The sequence below is a fragment of the Microtus pennsylvanicus genome, chromosome 7, assembly GCF_037038515.1.
Source record: "Microtus pennsylvanicus isolate mMicPen1 chromosome 7, mMicPen1.hap1, whole genome shotgun sequence".
NCBI classification, from domain to species: Eukaryota; Metazoa; Chordata; class Mammalia; order Rodentia; family Cricetidae; genus Microtus; species Microtus pennsylvanicus.
This window is the reverse complement of record NC_134585.1, coordinates 56,672,420-56,692,142: the sequence shown is the minus strand read 5'-3', so window position 1 is coordinate 56,692,142 and position 19,723 is coordinate 56,672,420. Positions and strand designations below refer to the sequence as shown.

At 51.1% G+C, this 19,723-nt stretch overlaps 1 protein-coding gene across 1 annotated transcript in view; it reads right to left on the bottom strand.

Moving 5' to 3' along the window:
• Lrfn2 (leucine rich repeat and fibronectin type III domain containing 2) overlaps positions 1–13,461 on the bottom strand; it is a 168,756-nt gene extending 155,295 nt beyond the window's left edge. Inside the window, exon 1 of the mRNA XM_075980952.1 lies at positions 12,165–13,461. The gene's annotated coding sequence lies outside the window, so the exon portion shown is untranslated. The remainder of the gene's footprint in view (positions 1–12,164) is intronic.
• Between the last annotated feature and the right edge of the window lie 6,262 nt (positions 13,462–19,723).

Below are 19,723 nucleotides of genomic sequence, written 5' to 3'. Positions count from 1 at the left end.
GTTAGGGTCGGCGAGAAGACCCACTCGGTAAAGCGCTTGCCCTGCAAGCATGAGGACCTGAGTTTGACCCCTACAATAAAACAAAACAAGCTGGTGGTGCTCTTGCAGCCTCAGTACCAGGGAGGCAGAGGCAGGTGGACTCCGGGAGCTGGCTGGCCAGACAGTCATGCCAGCTTGGTGAGCTCCAGGAAAGCAAGAGGCACCAGTCCAATAACTGGTGAGGCTGGCAGCTGAGAAGTGAATGACACTTGAGGGCTTCCTTTGACCTACACACACACACACACACACACACACACACACACACACACACAAACACACACAAGCACACACACACACGAGGAGAAAAGAGAGCCAGAGAGTTGGGGCGGGGCAGAGATAGCTTGTATTGCAGTTCTGGGCTCACACAGAGAGCTCTGATGACCAGAAGCCACTATTATGACATAGTATAATCCAAGCATGACCTGGTCACTCCATTAGCCTCTCTGAGTGCCTATTTCTTCACATTTAAATGGAGACGATGCCATACTTCCTCCCTGTCGTGGGGTGCAGAGATTAGTCAAACCACACGCAAAGGGGCTTTACACAGCGATAGGAGAGAGTGTAATGTCGGTGCTAATAAACACGGCGATATAAACACGGACCACAGGTAACAGGATATAATGGAGAGAACACCCTACATTAAAAGCCCAATTGAGAGAGGCAAGACAGAGAAAGAACGGCAATGCAGGGGAAGGCTGAGAGAGGGGGGCACAGGGAGTGAGGACTGAAAGAAAAGGGGGATCGATGTGGTACTGCAATTTAAGAAACCAATATACAGTAAATACTGGCCTGACTGCCGAGCGACAGAGAAGCAGGGTGGCCTGGCCTGGGATAACTCACCTCCCCAAGAGCTGGGCCCCCACCGATGTCCCAGCCCCCTGCAATGCGAGCCGCAGCTCTCTCCCCATCTGGGTGTTATTCCAGGGAACTGGCTCTTCTGATCTGCATGCTCAATGACTGAGATTTATGGATGGGCTTGTCAGAGAGACTCAAAAGCTCAAAATGGACTCAGGGCCTAAACTTCCACAGGAGAGGGAACCTGGGCTGGGCTTCGGTCACATGGCCTGACTGTAGGCTGTACAGGCAGTGGAGATGCCACATCTCCCATTCAGACCTCCATGTCCCCAGGTTCCTCCTGTTCTCTCCAGGTGTCACACGCACAGTCCTCACTATCCCAAGTCCCACCCAGGACACTGATACCCTGATTTCTTCCTGCCCCTTCCCTACTCCCACAGTTCCATGGATTTGACCATGTGCGTCCTGTTCTAGTGCGCTTTCTTCAGCTATGATACCATGACCAAAAGCCATGTGGGGAGGAGAGGGTTTATTTTAACTCACACTTCTGGGACAGCTCATCACTAAGAGAAGTGAAGGCAGTGACTCAAAGCAGGAACTGGAAGAGGGGACTAAACAGAGGCCACGGGGGAGTGCTGTAACTGGCTTCCTTTCCTGGCTTACTCAGTTTGTTTTCTTATACAGTGCAGGGCTACTTGCCCAGAGGTGGCTCTGCCCACAGTGGGCTGGGCCCTCCCACGTCAATCATTAATCAAGACAATGTCCCACACACATGCCTAAAGGCCAGTCTGATGGAGGCAGTTCCTCAGATGAGCTCCCTCTAACCAGATGACTCCTATTTGTGTCAAACTGGCAAAAATTACCCAGCACAGTTTCCTCCTACAAGGGCTCTTCAGCCTTCTTGGCGGTGCAAGGCTGAAGGCATTTCCTTGTTCTCGAAACTTTCCCAGTTCCTTCACCTCTAGAGCTCAGGAGTTCTTTTCGCCCATCAACAGGGTCATCCCCCTGGGGAGGGCACAGGGGAGGGTGTCAGCTCCGTTACCAGTCAGGATACGGGTCTTTCTGGTCTACCTCTATACAGGGAGTTCAAGTCAGAGGTCTCACATCTCCACAGAGGCTCCCCATCTTGTCTCTACTCAACGCCACATAATCTCCTTCCCCCACAGTCCACATTTGTCCTCTCAGGGGTTGGAGACCATTGTTGAACCTCATTCTGGAACAAAATTTCCAAGTATCCCATATATGTCCAGATTCGCTATTAATGCCCAAGCCTTCAGCACGCTATGCCCTGTAGACACAGCATGTCTGCAGTTCCTCTACCACACTATACAGACTTGCACAGACATGCAGGTAGAGCCAGGAATGTGGGGGAGGGCTTCCTCCCACACTGGAGACAGTGTGAACCCATCTGCCATCCTCTCCCCACACCTCTGCTCCTATCGCCGCCCCCCCCACCCAACACACTGTGGAAAAGCCTCAGTGGAGAAGAGTCCCTCAACAGCATCCTCATCTTGATTTCCCCTCACGCTGATGGCTACACAGTTGTTACAGCGTGTATGCACTCTTGCCCAGAAGGCTTGGAATCACATGGAAAATATCATAAACTCCCCCACAGTAACGCACACTTTAAGGGGTGGTCACTATGATAGAATGTTTTGCAAGTGAGTGCACGGTGGTCCCTCTTCACACTTGGGAAACTACCATACCTACAACTCTGTCCCAGCTAGTTCACAAGGCCCCACAGTGCCCGACATTGATCCAAGTTCTTTCCGTATAGTAACTCATTTCATTGTGGAATCCTAAGAAGTAGATGCTAGTATTATTTTTATTATTTCCAGTTCATAAATAAAGAATCCAAGGCACAGTAATATGCTAAAATTTACACAACCAGGAAACAGAACCCTGCAGAAGCCCTAGCAATGCGGACTTAGACATACACATACTCATGCATATATCCCATAAGATGCCATGTTCATAATTTTCATGTCTAGAACCTTAACAATATGCCATGTTCATCTACACCAATCCTCATCATAGCCTAGACTTAAGGACAAGGGACTGGCCTTGTCTTACCAGATGAAGACTTCTCAAGTATAAGAAGCCTGCCTGCCTCCTTGCAACCACAGTCCCCAGCCAGCAATCTCACATCCAGATTCTTGTCTCTCTAGAGACTAGGCACTGTCCTCCAGGTGTGAACGGCCCACATTTATCATTTGCTTAGAAGCTGTAACTCTGGACAGAGGATCCAGAGTTCATTTCACGGTCATTCCCCTCAGTTCTCCTCAGTCCAATCCAGATGACGCAAATACTCAGGTCTCAAGGAAGCTTACATGACTCCTTTAGGGTCAACTGTCTCTAAATTAAGAACATGCCCCTAATCTCTTTATCTCACTGGTTTCTACTTGAGTAAGACGGTAAGGTCTCAGCTTAGAGTCAGGCTGAAGTGGGATCTGGGAAGTAGCCTGGGTGTTGTTTCTGAGGTTGTAGCTCCACCCAGCACATCATCTTTAGACTGTCATCTCACCGCCACCAGCTCCATTCGGTCATCATTATCACCATCAACGCCACCACAGCATCTCTGCATCATCACTCTACTGCCTTTACTCCGCCATCATCATCTTTGTCATCTTTGTCATTCCATCTTCTTCATCATTACTGTCACTTCAGCACCACCATCACCAACATCCTTGCAGCCATCATCATCACCACCTTCAGCAGCAGCAGCACCACCGCCACAGCTTCTACTCCATCTTCATCATTGTATCATCATTATCCTCCTCATCGTCATCACCTCAACGCCATCATCACCATCAGCACCACAGCCTCTACTCCACCAACATCATCATCTCATCACCCAATCAGCATCATCATCATTGTCCTCTCCATACCACCATCATCACCATTACCACCAGTGGTCATCATTACAACCAAAACATCATTACAACCACTATTACCTCCTTACCATTATCACTACCAACACACAGTCGCCATCAAACTCACCACTACCATTATCAGTTTTACCTCATGCAGTTAATCATACGTGACTTTGACTGAATCCTAAGAACACACACAAGGGCATGTGGGTGTGCGTGCACACACACACACACAAACACATGCACACTCACACATACACAGAGATGAAGAAGAGACTCAGAAACCAATCAGGGCTGAGGATCCCCAACTCCACCAAGGCCTAACTAGACTACTGAAAACAAGCTAAGCCAAGTGGGCACTGAAACTGTATGAACTGGAGGTGACTACCTTTGCAACATCTGGACAGCTGGGTGGCACAAGGAAGACATTCAGTAAGTACCAGGGAAACTCACTGGAACAGGGGAGGACAAGGTACCATGAAAGCATGGTAAATATGAACAAAGGAGGTTCGGCTGCACAATCAAACAATCAAGCTCCCTAGAGTCTTAAGGCTTGAAGTGGCGGAGCGGGCTCACTCACATGGCGCCGAAAGAAGAGACTCATGTCCTCAGGAGTAGCATGGAGCCTGCTCTCATTGTGGCTCACATTCCAGCACTTTGGAGAGGGAGGCTGATGCAGGAGGATTTCCTTGAGTTCAAGGCTTGTCTGGGTTACATAGTAAATTTCAGGTTAGCCTACCGTCAAGAGTAAGATTCTATGTCAAAAACAAAAACAAGGAAAGAGGTTGTGTGTGCTGAGACCATGAAAACAGAAACAGATCTGCTGCTGAGGAGCAAAGTTTTTTGGATGAAAATGAGAAGGTTTGCCCCACCGCACCCCCCCCCCACATACACAAAGTTTCCTGGATGACAATGAGAAGGCTTGCCCCACTGCACCCCCCACACATACACAAAGTTTCCTGGATGACAATGAGAAGGCTTGCCCCACTGCACCCCCCACACATACACAAAGTTTCCTGGATGAAGATGAGAAGGCTTTCCCCGCCCACCCCCCCCCCATGACAAAGTTTCTGGATGACCATGAAAAGGCTAGCACACACACTGACACCAACTGCAGTTCTTCCTCCTCTCTGCCTTAGGTAGAGGTGGTGCAGACCAACAGCCAAGAAGGAACAATGGCCGCCAACCATGGGAGGAAACATACGTCCTGCACCACAAGAAGGAGACCTTCAGGGCCAGGACTACCACCCAGTGAGATCTCGCTGGTCCCAATTTCCCTTCCCATCACTTGCCCAGGAATAGAATATAAGCTCCCTGCTTCTCTGTTTAGGTTCAAAAGGGAACAGGCGCTGTGACTCTCTGCAGTGACGAGAAATCCGCATGCCTGTGTGCACTCTGCTGCCTGCTTCCCCTGCTTCCATTCCATCCACTTCCCTCATCAGTGCGGAGTGTGGCCGCTTTCTCCAGCCTGCAGTGTGAGTGTGGGGTGTAGGAACCAGAAGGATGTTCTTTGAGCAGTGGTGGTGCTCTCAGAACATTAGAATATAGGAGTATGCCTGTGTGTGCCGGTGTGTACAGAGGTGTGCAGGAGCAGGCACATGTGTATGTGCGTTTCTATGTGTACCTGGGCATGCAGATGTGAGTGTCTGTACATCTGTAGGTGGGTGTATTTCAATGTGAGTGTGTGACTGTGTGTACTTGAGTCAACAAGAAAGGAGATGCCCTCCCTCAGCTTCAACCTTAGATGCTGGGCCTTTAAGGGGAACTCTGTCAGAGGAGGGCACCAAGCCAAGAGAAGCATTTGACCAGTGCTGGCTGGCAGAAGAGGATGAGAGAGAGGTCACAGGCCCCAGCTCCATCACTCTGGGGCTGAAATGGGTCAGCAGAGGAACCTTGGCTCTGAAGCAGCAGTTCATGAACTTATAAATCAAAAGATTATTGAGCAGATTGAGTGTGGTGGCCCACGCCTTTAATCCCAGCACTCGGGAGGCAGAAGCAGGTGGACCTCTGGGTTTGAGGCCGGCCTGGTCTACAGAGTGAGTTTTGGGACAGTCAGATATTCATACCTTGTGTCAGAAACAGACAAACAAAGAAGATAAGTGATCTGACCCAGGAGGATCTTGGGAGAACAGCCAGACCCCATTTTGTAGGTGAGGGCAAAAAGGTAGAGAAATGGCCCAGGTCCCTCAGCAAGTGTCCTACTGGCAGGACCCCAGAGAGTTCTCAATAACCAACCCTCCAGTCATTATCCTGTAGAAGACCTTTAACCTTTCTCTCCTCCATGACCTCAGGTAACCACCTACTTCTTGTCCTGCTGCCCCCAGACCCTCCTGGGTGTTCTAGTTGATTCTTACAGGGGAATCATAGTAAGGGGTCACCTTTGTTCACCTAGGTCTCCAGGATCTTTCAAGGCTTGCCGTTAGCCCTTGCTGGGCATTTTCAGGGGTCTATGAAGGTTTTGAAGGTTAGGCATGCTTCCTGCACATCCTCTGTAACTCGTCTGCTCTGTGGGGCTTCCTGGCCCGTGTTTACAGGGACAACCAGGATCAGGCGAGAATGCACAACTTAGGAACTTTCAAAGCAGTGTCTTTCGGGGCTCAGGGCACTTGCTGTTAGGGTGACCTGCAGTCATCACCCACTGGAGCTGCACCACTGCATATGTACCCACTCTCTCTCTCTCTCTCTCTCTCTCTCTCTCTCTCTCTCTCTCTCTCTCTCTCTCTCTCCTCTCCTCTCCTCTCCTCTCCTCTCCTCTCTCCCCCTCTTTCTCTGTCTTTCATATTGAGTACTGGACTTAAGTCCATTCCTCAAGTTTCTACAAACACGGCAGATGTTGGGGACCAGAGCATGCCACAATGCTGCCTCGTTTTAGCTGTTCTGAAGCAAGACCCTCTACAGGGTGCACTTCTGTCCCCAGTCTTTAGCAGCTACTGAACATGGAGGGGTGTCTGGAAAGAACACTGTGGGCTCTGGAGAATAAGAATAGGAAATGAGCCCCAGACAATAGGAGAGAGACCAGGAGATAGTGCGTTCCCAGAGTGTCACGTAGCCCAGGCTAGCCTTGACTTCATAGTGCATTCCCAGGGTGTCATGTAGCTCAGGCTGGCTTTGATCTCCGTATGTAGCCAACAACTTCTGATCTTCCTGCCTCCACTTCTGAGTGCTACAATGGCAGCAGTGTGCAATCAAACCTGCTTAGTGGGTGCTAGAGAGGAATGCTGGGCTTTGAGAATGCTGGGCAAGCACTCCACCAACTGAGCTACACCCCTCATCCTTCACAGGGTTTTTATTAGAGATATGATCTAGGGCAAGAAGGAGATTTTGATCCCCTGGGAAGAGGAAAAGAGAGGCGAAGATGAGGTCTGGGAGGGAGCTGCAGAGGAGGAGGGATCCAGAGGGATGTCCAGGTCCCTGCCACCACTGTCGTGCCTTGGGTACAGCTGCACTGGGTGGATCGTGATGGCTAGAGGATAATGAACAGTAACGTGCTGAGCCCTCCTGCCCCTGGCCGTCACTGTAAATACAGGGCAGTCATTAGTAATTAGTCATTACTACAGACAATGCACAGAGAGGTGAATTACAGGCACGCAGGCTTGCTCCTCATTCTTTGACTCAGTTTACCTCCTGGGTCCTCATGTTGGTTGGGTTCCCAGTACCTTGGCTTGTGAGGATATTCCGAATGGCAGGACCGAGCTCTATCCGATGAGTGACATCCTGGCTTCTGAGGCTCAGAAGCCAGGCCACAGCCTTGTGTCTCCTCTGCAGGTCTCTCACGCCTTCTTCTGCACAGTCTTACCACACAAGGAGAGGAAGAGCACAGACATGGAGCCACAGAGCACAGCCTGAGCCTTTCAGGAAAGCTCCGTAAGCCACTTGCACTTCCGGCCTCGGTGTTGCAACAAGCTAGGGATGGGGTGTTCCTATCTCTGACCTTTGGCTTCTGAACTTGTCTTCTGACTACTGCTCAAAAGACTTGTGCTGTAGGGCAGAGCATCCTAACCCACCTCTCATCTCCATCTGAGACTCCTACTGTGTGGGGGATGGGGCTTTGATGGTTGAGAAGCTCCCAGTGACTCTCTGGGTACCAGGAACCTGTCCTCTAGCACCTTCTGGCTCTTCCTGCCCCTGGATCTATGAATCCACATCCCTTGCTTCTGCCTGTGAGCCCCTGCCCCTGGATCTATGAATCCACATCCCTTGCTTCTGCCTGTGAGCCCCTGCCCCTGGATCTATGAATCCACATCCCTTGCTTCTGTCTGTGAGCCCCTGCCCCTGGATCTATGAATCCGCATCCCTTGCTTCTGCCTGTGAGCCCCTGCCCCTGGATCTATGAATCCACATCCCTTGCTTCTGTCTGTGAGCCCTAAGACATGCAGGCTCTGTGGAGACAATATCGCCCTCAAGAGGGAAAACGACTTCTTGACTTTTTGGATGGAGAGGCAACAAAAAAGTAATAAACACAACCCCTCCTCTTGTGATTTATAAACCCCAGTATGTGCCAAGTGTAGAAGGACAACTGTACACCTGTAGGATTTAAATCACATGGGACAAATGACGAGAGGAGTTTCAACAAAGTGTCCTTTCAGGGGTGACGGCGGAAGAAGACAGAGAAGCAGTGGCCACCCCTGTGTCCTTCTCTAGTGACTGCCACCTGATGTACTTGCTGGTGTGTGTCCCTTCCCAGCTGTCTGCTCTAGTTCCCATGAGCAATCTGGACCAGATGGCTTTCCTCAGCAACCTTGACTTTTCTGTCCCCAAAAGGCCCAGTGGTCACCGCAAGGCCTGATGCCTGATGATAAGGGCAGGCCCACAAGAACCTAATTCAGAGAAGTCCACCTTCAATGCCCAGTCTTGGGTCTGACCTTTGGCCTTTTGCTGACATAGGAGTCAACTTTTAGAGGGAGTCCTAACATCAGAAAACAGGCCTTGTGGGACAAGGGTGGGCCTCCTTCCACATCATACAGGAGACAGAGGAAGGAAGGGCCTCTGACTGGAACCAGGCACTCACCACACTGCCCTCCACAGGCATCCTGCCAACAGTTTGGGGGCTGTCCTCACTGTCTAGTGTCTGTTTCTAGTCATGCAGGCCCGATTCACCGCCAGAGGCAGGGCTGAGCTTTAGGGTGCATGCTCTAATGTCACTTTACCGCCAGGTACACACCTGGGACCCAGCACTTGGAAAACTAAAGCACAAGGATCATAAGTAGGAAGCTTACCTGAGCTACATAACAAGAGTGTCTCAAAGGGGAGAGACATGAGGTGTGCTGGTGAACACATGGAATACACAGAGGATGGACAAGTTGGAGCGGGAGGCTGAGCAAGTAGAGAGCAAGGGCTGGAGGGAGGAGGTGGCATGGCCTGCAGGGAGGAGGGGGCAGGGGCTGGAGGGAGGAGAGTGCATAGGCTGGAGGGAGGAGGGTGCACAGGCTGGAGGGAAGAGGGTGCAGAGCCTTCAGGGAGGAGAAGGCAGGGGGTGGAGGGAGGAGGGTGCAGGGGCTGGAGGGAGGAGGGTGCACAGGCTGAAGGGAGGAGGGTGCACAGGCTGGAGGGAGGAGGGTGCAGAGCCTGCAGGGAGGAGGGGGCAGGGGGTGGAGAAAGGAGGGTTCAGGGGCTGGAGGGAGGAGGGTTCAGGGCCTGCAAGGAGGAAAGTGCATGTTTCACACTAGAGCCTCAGGCAGGCAAGGGTAAGGAATGAAACGTACAAACCACAGAGCCTAGCTTTCTGAACAAATGACCATGACCAGAAGATGGAGAAAGAGAAACAGGTTCAGGGCCCCAGAGGGGAAACTGATGTCTTTAAATCCATTCCTAAAGTTTTCTGGAGAGCTCCCTGAGTGGGGAGGGAAGCAAAGGCACCGTCCTCCTATCCCCCCGAGTCTCTTTTTCCTATGAATAGAGTAGTCATCGGAATCTAAGAAAGGGATGGAGCTTGCCAGGAAAACATGGGTCAGCACACATTTGCCTGATACATGTGATTATTTCATTTCATGGGGGTGAGACTATTAGTCTCATGTGGATTAACAAAGTTTTGGCAGAGTCTGGATTTGAACCCAGTCTGTCCACATTTAATTTGTATCCCAGTATGTGACAAAACTCTGCCTCTCCTTCCTTTGCCCAAAGAAATCCACAAGGGCCTTGGCTCAGAGTCCTCTCTCTCTCTCTCTCTCTCTCTCTCTCTCTCTCTCTCTCTCTCTCTCTCTCTCTGTGATTTCCTTGTTCCGTTTCTCTGCTCTTGTCTGGTAGCCTCTCCCACTACAGTGTAGCTCCTGTAGGGCTGGTCCTTGTGCTCACCCTTGCTTCAGGCCAGGGAATTCTACTTCTAACATCGACTCCCAATTGTCCCTGTGAAGACACCCCCACCCCCAGCCTGGGAGCTTGGAAGTTTCTACATTACCCCGAACAACAAGGAGAGGAAGATAAAAAGCACAGACTTGCTCCACCCTTCATGCCAGCAGCTGGAAGCCAGAATCCCCGAGTCTCGATTTTACTTTGAAGCAGGAGAAAGTATAAGAAAATAGACTCTCTCTTGAGCCAAATCAGGGCCATAGGATCTTAGAGCATCCCCACCACCGTCTACATCCCTATTCCCATCTTGTACCTCCTCAACCTGGCCTCTCAATGCTCCCTGCTCGCATTGCTGGGCCTTCAAAGAAAGACAGAATCCCAGCCAGCATCCTTCTGATCCTGGCAGACCCTATCCTGCCCCCGGAGCTGCCACCGGGAGCTCTCCTCCTGAAGAGCATCACTAGAGACTGCACCAGAAATGCTCTGTTTGCTGCTTGTGTTTCCTGGGTTGAGGGCAAGAAGGTGAGGAATTGCCTTCCTTCCGAGGCAGAAATTAGACCAGCAACTCGAGCAGGAAGGCTAGGAAGGAGGGCTTTCAGCAGAGCATGGGAGGAGGCCTGAAGGAGAAAGAGTGGCCACGGAACTCTAACCTCTGCCCAAGGTAGGGGAGCAGATGCGACACAGTTGGCAGGAGGGCAGGAGCAAACCGTGCTGGATTCGCGAAGCTAGACACTTCAAGCCTAGGTCTTCCTCACCCAACCTCTCCCTTTTCAGCTTCTGATGCCCCCCCTCCCGCAGGTCCCCTCCACCAGGCTGCATGGCTTGGCTGTTAAAACCCCTCTGGACCCAAGACATGGCACACAACCCCAGTTTTTTTGCTCCTATTTTGCCTACATCCCCAATGCACAAGCACCAGTTCCCATTAGGCCCCCACCCAAGTGCAACAGCCCACTTTAAACCTCTGCGCTGGAGCCTGGAACTCCACAGGATGGAGGTACTTTCTTCCCTACCCCAGCTTCTCAAGACACACACACACACACACACACACACACACACACACACACACTGATTTAAGCAGGATAGAAGGATCCACAATGATGCTCGGAACTCCAGGTTCGAGGACAGACTAACAGGCCCTCTCCTTGCAGGTGTTTGTCTGTCTGTCTGCAGCTGTTTCTGAGTGCACTTGGCATGAGTCGTGCTTAGTTCCTCTGCAAGCTCTGTCTGAATCAATCTCTCTCTCTCTCTCTCTCTCTCTCTCTCTCTCTCTCTCTCTCTCTCTCTCTCTCTTCCCTCCCTTCTTCCCTCCCTCTCTCATTTCTCTGTCTCTCCAGCTCTGGCTGTCTGGTCTCCTCTCCCTGGAACCCAATGCTTCTGTCTTTTGTGCACTCTGTGGGGAAGAGAAGAAGCAAGGCACTGACTGCTCTCCTCCCGGGAGCTGTCTGTGGTTCTCAGTCCTCCTTGTTCAGGCCAGCATCAGAATCAGGGCAGGGCAGGGTGGGAGACAGAGATCTACCAACCTGGGCATGGCTAATGCTAGCTTACATATTGCTTCATCATGGCATTCTATTGCCCCAAGCCTTGCGGACATACACAGTCCTCCTTATCTTGGTAAGACCTGCCTGAGACCAGGATAGGGTCCCTACTCCTGTCCTGACTGCCTCCTCAAATGGCAACCATGCCTCCCTCCCCTCCACGGCACTGCATCAACCTCTCGCTTATCTCCACCCCACCCCGGTCAGGCATTAAGCTCTGGAACACCCCAGCGCCTTCACCCAGAACTCAGCAACATCCTAGCCAGGCCTGGCATGTGCTAAGGTGCAACAGAGTGGTCTGGCGGCAAAGTTCTTCATTCAGGGGTTGCCTTTGTAGGAAGCTGGAGTCTCTTCCTCCGACTTCCAAGCCTCACGCGGACTGAAGCCTCACCCAGACCCGCTCTCTCGGGTCCCCATCAGTTTCACCCCTCGCCACACACACACATAATCAAAACACCAGAAAGGAGGATGGCTGAAAGAGAGAAGTCTTCCACACCAGTATCCAGGATGGAGGAAGTCCTCAAGTGAGGCAGGAAAAGAGGCAAAGTTCCCCTGTTTCTCCGGGTGCGCACATCCCTGCGCCCATCTCCCGCGGTCAACCCAGCATCGCCAAGACGCAGCAGTGACAGCCACTCACCTGGGCAAGGCGGCATCTACCCGCGGCTGGGAGGCTCCGAGGCCGGCTCCGCAGGGCGACCGGGATCCCTGACTCGGCCACGCATCCTTCCTGGCCCGAGACAGTCTCACGCTAAGCTCTCCACTCCAGCGATTCAGCGAAGGCAGGCAGATGGTGGCCTCGGACCAACCAAACGGGGAGAGCCCTGAGCAGCTTATTCAGTTATATCCATGGCATTTAGCAAGAAGAGGCGGGAGGGGGAGTACAACTTGTGCTTTCCTCTTCCCGATTAAAAAAATAATAATAATAAAGGGAGAAAAGGAAAGAAAAGATAATCCCTTCTAGGAAGATGAGGTTAAGATTTTCTTGATTGAAGAAACCCGGCATCCCCAGGAACCTGCAGCCTCTTGGAATGTGGAATGTCTTCAAGTTCAGAAGAGCCTGCCGTGTGTGTGTGTGTGTGTGTGTGTGTGTGTGTGTGTGTGTGTGTGTGTCAGAGAGAGGGAGCCAGGCACTCACACCCACACGCACACACACAAACACACTCCCCCGCACTCTCCGCATGCACACTTCCCCCCATGCGTGCGCGCGCACAAGCTCTCTCTCTCTCTCTCTCTCTCTCTCTCTCTCTCTCTCTCTCTCTCTCTCTCTCTCTCACACACACACACACACACACACACACACACACACACACACACACACACACACACGGAGTGATCGCACCCACGAATCGGGGAGGATGCTGCGAGGGCTGTGCAGGCAGCTGCAGACAGCGGTGCAGACAGCCTTAGAGACCCAAGGCGCCCCAGGACCCGGCGGTAGAGCGCACTGTTTCTGCCGGATTCTCCGGCACTGCAGCCCCCAGTGGCCGCCTGCGGAGCTGCAGCAGCTCCGGACCCCAGCACCTGCTTCAGCACGGACCCACACCCGGGGAATCCGTTGTTCCTAAGCCGTTGGTAAGGGGTAAATGGGCTGGAGCTGCAGTCTAGCAGGGCCATAAACCCCAGGAACTCGGAGTACCAGCTTGATCCGCGGCGCAGTGACACCTAAGCCCCTGCGCAAGGCTATCTCCGCGGACAATTCGAGCTCATGCTGCCGCCTCTCCTGAGGAGGCGCCTAGCACACAGCCGCCAGCCTGCCGCCTGCCGGAGGAAAACCCGACCATGCTGGCCCGGGGCTGAGGGTGGGGGTGGCGATGGGAGGATCGCGCCCACCCAGCCTCGAACCAAGCTAGGATCCTGCAGTTTAGTCAGGGACCCATGGCAACACGCGCTCGGTGCATGCACACACAACAGACTTCCCTCGAACATTTTAAGACTGTGTCCAGGCGAACGGTACCTGGAAGCGCTTCTTGGACCGCCCAGCACATTCTCCTCCTTCTCCACCATACACGTGACATAGCAAGAACCCGAGGCCCCAGATTCAAATGGAATATCTAAGGCACGTGGTAGGTAGTGGAGTCTTCACTCTGGATCGGCTGTAGGCTTAGAATCACAAGGTTGGTGCAGCAGAGTCTCAGTGGTCTTTGGGCTATCCGTGGCTAGTTCCTAGGGAAGAGAAGACTGGGAGATGGCCCTCTGGGCTCTGAAGAGGAGTGCCACGTGTGCCTTTCCCTGTGGAGGAAGTGAACTGGGGAGTCCCACTGTTGCTCCAGCTGCTAACGCCAAGGGCAAAGAGCATGCTTCAGTTCATCTCTGCTCTCCTGATGGCTCACTTGTTCCGTGCACCTGTCCCACTTACCCACAGGGAGGCACATGTGGCATGTGGAAGGCTCTGTGATCCAGAATTGGCTCAAATGGACACAGCTGTATGAAAGATCCAGTCTCTTGCCTGTCTGGGTACCCAGCTGGGTGCATACCTACCGAGGTGCAAGTGGCCAGGTAGGTCTCATGTGCAGGGCATCCTCCTGAGGTGCACCCAAGGAAACTGCCAGATTGGCAAGTCACAGAGTTCCTTGAAGACAAGCCTTCCCTGGAAAGATTCTGGGATGCCCGAGAGAGAAAGGGCATGGCTAGGATGCAGCTCCAGGGTGTGACAGGTGGACTGGCCCTGGAGAGACACAAGTTGACTCCTGAAAAGAGGCAGGAGGAGCAGGGAGAGAGGAAGGGTAGGAGTAGGAACAGAGTGTGAATAAAGAAGGGGAGGGCAGGAAGTGAGCTGCAGAGAGCCTTCTTTGTTTACCTGCTTTGCGGTGTCATAATTAGTAAATTTATTATAATGAGCATAATAATTTAAAAAGTGAGATTAGATAGACTAATTTTTTTGTTTGTTATTTTGTCTTGGTTTTTTCAGCGTTTCTCTGTAACAGCCCTAGCTGTTCTGAAACTAGATCTGGTAGATCAGGCTGGCCTTGAACTCACTGAGTGTGGGGATTAAAGACACACTCCACCACTGCCCAGCTTTAATAGACCAATTTTTAAAGTGGCTAGAGTGCAAAGAGGACTTACACCCTGATCTAACCTCTGAATTCCACCGAGGAGGAGGGGCCGAAGGATAGGCTGCTTGTAACTGGGCCGTCCATGAAAGGATAAAAGTGGAAGAGTGAACAAAGGTAGGACCGGACCAGAATGGCACAGAGACAGAGTTGGGGGTGTGAAAGAAAATAATAAAGGTGGGGGGCAGGGCACAGCTAGGCGGACCTCATCCCTGGTGTGTGTGTGTTGGGGGGACAGGGCACAGCTAGGCGGATGTCATCCCTGGTGTGTGTGTGTGTGTGTGTGTGTGTGTGTGTGTGTGTGTGTGTGTGTTGGGGGGACAGGGCACAGCTAGGTGGACTTCATTCCTGGTGTGTGTCGGGGGGACAGAGCACAGCTAGGTGGACTTCATTCCTGGTGTGTGTTGGGGAGACAGGACACAGCTAGGCAGGTGTCATCCCTGGTGTGTGTGTGTTGGGGGGACAGGGCACAGCTAGGCGGATGTCATCCCTGGTGTGTGTGTGTGTGTGTGTGTGTGTGTGTGTGTGTGCGTGTGCGTGTGTTGGCGGGACAGGGCACAGCTAGGTGGACTTCATTCCTGGTGTGTGTTGGGGAGACAGGTCACAGCTAGGGAGATGTCATCCCTGGTGTGTGTGTGTGTGTGTGTGTGTGTGTGTTGGGGGGACAGGGTACAGCTAGGCGGACTTTATTCCTGGACATTTTTCAGCGAACACAGCAATGCAGTTTCTCTAACAGAGACAGGACCTGGATAGCGATTCACTTAGAGAATAACTCAGGTGTGCTTGCTTCAGCATAAAGTGAGTTTAGGGATTGGACTTGGGTGCCCTGTAAGTTCACTGTGGCTTTGTGAGGAGTAATAGGCACAGCAAATCTCTTCCCTTAAAGGAGCTTCAACATTCATGTGTTGAAGAGATGTGTCATATCCTTGGAAGATGGGGGAGGCCCTGTAAGCATGTAGGAAATGAGGAGCTAACCTCTGCAGCCACCTTTGTCCATGGAAAACTAACTCAGCAGGAGGTAATCCGAAGGGATCATGAAGAGCCCAATGAAGGTTTCTTGGCTCATTGAGCAAGCCCAGAAAGTTCATAAAAGCAGCTGCCTGGCTACTGACCACAGATGTTAGTCAGGGGTAACCAAAGGTCACTCCATCACTGTGTGTGTTGGGGGGGGGGGAATGGCATATAAGCCGCCTGACAATGGATTCTTCTCCACCCCCACTCTTCTGGATAGCCCTGTGCTTAACAGGTTTAAACCTCAGTCTTCTCCCGTTTTCCTGTTCCTTTGCCCGGCTGGACCTCCTGGCCTGGAATCACTGTGCTAAACATATAAATATGTTTCAGTCCCTTTGTAAGTGCTTGATGATTTCAGAGCTAAGATACTGAAATGCAGACTTGATGTGGGAGAGTTGTCTGTATTCTGTCCATCATGTTTTAAATAAATGCTGATTGGCCAGGCAGGAAGTGTGGGCGGGTCAACCAGATAGGAAGTAGAGGTGGGGCAAGGAAATAAGGAGTATTCTAGGAAGAAGTAAACCCATTCCCCCATTCCTGCCCAGACCACTGAGAGGCAAGATGTAACCTGCCTGGCTGAGAAAGGTACTGAGCCATGTGGCTAGCATAGATAAGAACAATGGGTTAATATAAGCTACAAGAGCTAATAAGTAGCCTGAGCTAATAGGTCAATCACTTTTATAACTTATGGAGATCTCTGTGTGATTTTTCTCTGGGATTTGCTGGCTGTGGGGTGCCAGGCGGGACAGAAACCCCAACAAGAAGGCCTCTCTTGTTACACAGACCCATAAATGAATGTCCAGAGAATGCCCACCTGGCAGGGGCCTTTTGATGTGTGCAAGCACGCTTCTACACTTCTGTGCTTCCTGATGGACATTGAAACTGCCCTTCATTCCTTAGTATGACCGCAAGCCCAACGAGGAGAAGCTCTAGGCTCATCCCTACTCCCAGCAGCCCCCGGCTCTCCCAGGGGCTCCTCCTTGTCTTGTTCTGTTGTCTGCATCCCTTGGCTCTCGGGCTGGGCTATAAGCTGTAAGCACAGTTCCCCAGACTGACACTGTAGGACTTCAATTGCTGACCCAAAGAAAGAGACCCTAATCCTTTTTCTGAACCAGGCAGAAGTGTGACATCCTAAACTGACCAGAATGTCCCTTATAGGTGACTATCTAAATGTGACCTCAGAAGCCCCAAATCCCATGACTTTACTGCATACCAGGGTATTTCCTAATCAAGAACAAGGATCTACCATTGCCCCTTTTGTGAGAGTCAGTCCAAACTAACGTGTCAATCACCTGGAAGTAAAACACCCCTCAGGAAAAGCTACTTTGTTACAGGGACTTTAGAAATAATGTAAAGACTGACTCGAATGCAAATCAACACCATGGCCTGGCAGGCACGCTCACCACTGACAGCATCCGTTCCTCTGTACTGTGGTGATGTTCCTCATATACAGCACTCACCATTGAGAGCAACCGTTCCTCCACTCTACAGTAACGGCCGTCATCTACACAGCACTGTCTGGTCTGTATTCTTTCAGAGAGGTTCAGGTTAGCTGGGAGGACAGATGCCCGGGCTTGTGGGATCACAGGGTGGAGATTGTTTGCTTTAATATGCCCTGTGAGGAAAGAGTGAAGCCTGGAATCCCAGAGGTTGCTGAGGCTCCTCCTGAGTTTCCCTCACCCCACAGGCCTGAAGAATAACTGTGGGCCGGGGAGCAGGAGGCCTTCTGGGACACGGAGCTTGGAGAGAGGACCCAGTCAGTAAGGTATTATGAGAAACCAAAGTCAGTCCACAGAAACGACATTTACAATGCTAAGCATGATGGCCTACATTTGTGCCCCCAGTGTTGGGAGCTGGAGATGAGCGGATCCCTGGGGTCCACTGGCCACCTAACCCAGGCTACTAGGAGAGTTACAGACCAAGGACAGACTCTGTCTGGTGAAGAAGAAGCAGAGCAAGAGGAGGAGGAGGGGGAGAAAAGGAAGGAAGGAAGGATGGAAGGAAAAACGGAAGGAAGGAAGGAAAGAAAGAAAGAAGGAAGGAAGGGAGGGAGGAAGGAAGGAAAAAAGGAGGGAAGAAAAGAAGGAAGGAAGGAGGGAGGGAGGGAGGGAGGGAGGGAGGGAGGGAGGGAAAAATGAGCAAAAGAGGGAGGGAGGGAGGAAGGAAGGAAGGAAGGAAAAAAAGAAAAAAGGAGGGAGAGAGAGAGGGAGGGAAGGAGGGAAGGAAAGAAGGAAGGAGGAAGAGGAGGAGAGAGGAAGGAAGGAAGGAAGGAAGGAAGGAAGGAAGGAAGGAAGGAAGGAAGGAAGGAAGGAGTTTCTGAAGAAAGCTACCAAGGTAGTCCTCTGATCACTATGCACATAGGCACACATATTAGACACACCTGTGTATACGTGTGCACCACACCCAGGTCTCAGAACCCAGTTACAGGCTCCAGGGTCTCCTTCCACACATAGTCCATGGACTGGAAGTTGGAATCTGGTCCTTCATTCTTAGTACCCCATTCAGGCAGCAAACCCAGTTTAGCCCACGGGCCTGTGAGAAATTTTGTGTCCTTATGAGCTGAGGCCCAGGGCTCAGTTTTCTGGACATTTTCCTGCTTGCTGAATATCTTTTATTCTTTCTCCCTTTCCCCATGTGTAGTGAGAAGCAGCCAGAATAAATTCTGATTAGTATGCATATGTATTCCTCAATTCCATAACAGAATGACTAACACCACCTACAGCCATTAGCTTGAGTTTGTTTTCTAAATCCAGTTTGCTTTTTATCTTGCAGCTCTGTTTACCCCTCCCATCTTAGGCCCAGCTATCTCCCTCTGCTGCTTCTGTCCCCAGTCCTGAGTCTGAGCTAACGGAATCTTGGATCATTGCTGGAGCACCATGAGCAAGTAGCAGATGCGTGTGTCTGCACTGAGGTTGGTCTTCATACTACTGAGCCCTTTATCAAGACTGAATCTTCTGTTTGCCATTTACCAAGACATCCCATGGTGCTCCTGTCACCAGTCTGGCATAACTGTTCCCTGAAATAGATCGCTATCTCCATTTTGTACCCAGAGACACCAAAGGCCAGATAAGTAACATACTGGCATTGAGAGATTAGAGCTGTTAACCAATGAGTTACATTTTCTTTCTAAACAACATTTATTTTATTTTATGTAAATGAGTGTTTGCATATATGTATACACATCATGTGTGTGCAATATCCACAGAGGCAAAAAAAGGTATTAGATGCACAGGTCCCCTAAAACTATGATAATAGAAAGTTGCAATACCCCATGCTGGTGCTGGGAACAGAACCCTGGTCCTTTGCAAGAGCAGTCAGTGTTCTTAACCTCTGAGCTATCTCTCTAACCTCAGTGAATAGGATTTTAAACTAAGATTTTTGGGTCCATATCCCAAGCACCATCATGTCCCACTTTCTAATTTTAGTCTCGATATGCTTAGCAGGGAACACCTGCACAGCCTGAAGAGTCAGAAATGCTGGACAAAGACAAACCTGAGGTGACCAAATATTCTTCCACACCAAAGAGCCACACAAGCAGATGACCTCCTAGAATATTATAGAATTTGGGGTGGTGTAAAACTAGCATTGGAAGGAAAGCTAGTGGCCCTAGAACCTTCTTTCTGAACCTTGGACAACTGTTCTCTCTCAAACTCAGTTTCTTCATCTCTCAGATGACAGTCTCTGAGAACCAATAAAGAGCAATGAAGAATCAGCATTCCAAAGCTGTGGAGATGGCTCAGCTGGTCACATGCTTGCTGTTTATGCTGGAGGATCTGAGTTCGGTATTAAAAATCTGCATGGTAGCATGTGTTTGTAATCCCAGTGCTGGGGAAGTGAATACAAACCTGAAGCTTACTGACCGACCACCCTAGCCTGCACACACACACACACACACACACACACACACACACACACACACACACGGTAAACAGACATTCAAAACAGAACTGGAGACCACAGACTCCATCTACTTCCATGGCCCCATGGTACACTCTGGTAATATTGACCAGCCAGGTATGTGGAGGGCCAGTCTCCTGCCAGGAAGTACTCAACCATGGAAACACAACAGTAAAGGGTGTGGCCTATGGTGAGTGATAAGCACATCCAGAGAGAATCTCAGGTCACTGCTGTGCCT